The following is a 2500-nucleotide window of genomic DNA, read 5'->3' as shown; positions in this document are numbered from 1 at the left end:
AAAAATTCAATAAAAATGGTAGGCTTGAATGTCGACAAAGTGACGCGAAGCGGAAGCCTACCATGGCGTAAAAATGTCGACAGAATTTTTCGGACCTTGTCCTGCCATGGGCTGCGCGCAGCATGCCGGCAGTCTGTGCGCAGCGTGCGCACAGAATGTCGGCAGCGTGCGCGCTGCTGAGCCTGTCGACAGAAATTTTCGAAACTTGTCCTGCCATGCGCGCGCGCAGCTTGCGCGCGGCGTGCGCGCAGCATGCCGGCAGCCTGTGCGCAGCGTGCGCGCTGCTCAGCCTGTCGACAGAAATTTTCGAAACTTGTCCTGCCATGCGCGCGCGCAGCGTGCGCACAGCATGCCGGCAGCGTGCGCGCAGCATGCCGGCAGCGTGTGCGCAGCGTGCGCGCTTGGGAGCCTGGCCGCAGAATTTTTCGAAACTTGCAATGCCATGCGCGCGCACAGCTTGCGCGCAGCATGCCGGCAGCGTGCGCGCAGCATGCCGGCAGCGTGTGCGCAGCGTGCGCGCTTGGGAGCCTGTCGACAGAATTTTTCGAAACTTGCCATGCCATGCGCGCGCACAGCTTGCGCGCAGCGTGTGCACAGCATGCCGGCAGCGTGCGCACAGCATGCCGGCAGCGTGTGCGCAGCGTGCGCGCTTGGCAGCCTGTCGACAGAATTTTTCGAAACTTGCCATGCCATGCGCGCGCACAGCTTGCGCGCAGCGTGTGCACAGCATGCCGGCAGCGTGCGCACAACATGTCGGCAGCGTGCGCGCTCGGGAGCCTGTCGACAGAATTTTTCGAAACTTGCCATGCCATGCGCGCGCACAGCTTGCGCGCAGCGTGCTGATTCTGTCGACAGCGAGGCTAGCGAAACTTCTCCTGCCATGGCGTGCGCGCAGCGTGCTGACTCTGTCGACAGTGAGGCTAGCGAAATTTGTCTTGCCATGGCGTGCGCGCAGCTTGCGCATTCGGTCGACAGTGAGGCTAGCGAAACTTGTCCTGCCGTGGCCTGCGCGCAGCCTGCGCGCAGCATGCGCGCAGCATGTGCGCAGCATGCCGGCAGCCTAGTTCCAGATTTTTTCAAATGTCGACAGAATTTTTCAAACCTTGTCAAACCCCATTTTTATTGAAATTTCCTCGCACAATAAGCTCCCCATAAGTAGTCTATGATTTTTAGTACCTTCTCCAAGTTACAAAACTAAAAAATTCCTCCCGGATTTCTTTTAATGATTTTTTCAATTTTACGACTTCTAAAAATAATAAAAAATACTTCCCGACTTCAAATATTTATGAAACTTTTTCCCATCAGAGATTGCATGTTTCTTAGTATCCCTGCAAAAAATCACGTCCAAATACCTTGTATTGAATTATTTAGAGCCCATTATGACTCCTCGCGCATAGGTGATGTCTCTTCCTGTCAAAGGGCTAAATGCATAAAATGCTATATAGGGGGGTGTGTGTTGCCTGCATATGCATGGCAGCCCATGCCCTCCTAGCTGCAGCCCCCTTCCCCCACGCCACACCCATGTCATGTTGCCTCGATATGTTGCCTCGATATGTTGCCTCGGTATTATGGGTTTGGTGTCGGGGTCGGGGGGCTGCCACCCATGGCGGTGGTGGCCGGAATCCGGCCGCCGCCACCACGCCGCCGCCATGGGTGAGGGGGAAAAAAAAAGGCGTGGAAAGTTGCGAAATGGGGTTGTCTAGGCTTTTTTTTGGCATGGAAGAGCATGGAGTGCTAGGAACTCCTTCTCAAATGCGCGGGCATGTCGACCACAACCTCATTTCGCAACAACAACCACCCGTGTGGGGTGGCGGTGGGTGGATAGTCGCGGATTGGGGCTTGCCAAGCCAATGTTTTCAAAAAAATTCATCAAAATTAAAAACAAATGTTTTGTTGCCTTCGGATTTGTGGGCGAGCGGTGAGTCGGAGCGGAGCCGGTAAAGTTTAACCTCGGTGTGCACGGTTGTTTTTAGAAACTCAATCCAATGCCGGGGACGTTGAAAGTGACGCTCTTATGAGTTGCAAACCCGCAAGATTTAAAGAACCTTTTCAAAAAAATTTCAAACCAACAAGATTTAAAAACAGAAATTTTCATCAAAATGAAAAACAAATGTTTTGTTGCCTTCGGACTAGTGGGCGAGCGGCGAGTCGGAGCGGAGCCGGTAAAGTTTAACCTCGGTGTGCACGGTTGTTTTTAGAAACTCAATCCAATACCGGGGACGTTGAAAGTGATGCTCTTATGAGTTGCAAACCCACTAGATTTAAAGAACCTTTTCAAAACAATTTCAAACCAACAAGATTTAAACCAACAAAATTAAAAACAAATGTTTCGTTGCAAACAAATTGTGGGCGAGCGGCGAGTCGGAGTGGAGCCGGTAAAGTTTAACCTCGGTGTGCACGGTTGTTTTTAGAAACTCAATCCAATACCGGGGACGTTGAAAGTGACGCTCTTATGAGTTGCAAACCCACAAGATTTTAAAAACTTTTTGAAAATGTTTCT

Source organism: Prunus avium, unplaced genomic scaffold, assembly GCF_965620075.1.
Source record: "Prunus avium unplaced genomic scaffold, drPruAviu1.hap1.1 HAP1_SCAFFOLD_24, whole genome shotgun sequence".
NCBI lineage: Eukaryota > Viridiplantae > Streptophyta > Magnoliopsida > Rosales > Rosaceae > Prunus > Prunus avium.
Note: the sequence above shows the minus strand (reverse complement) of the source record.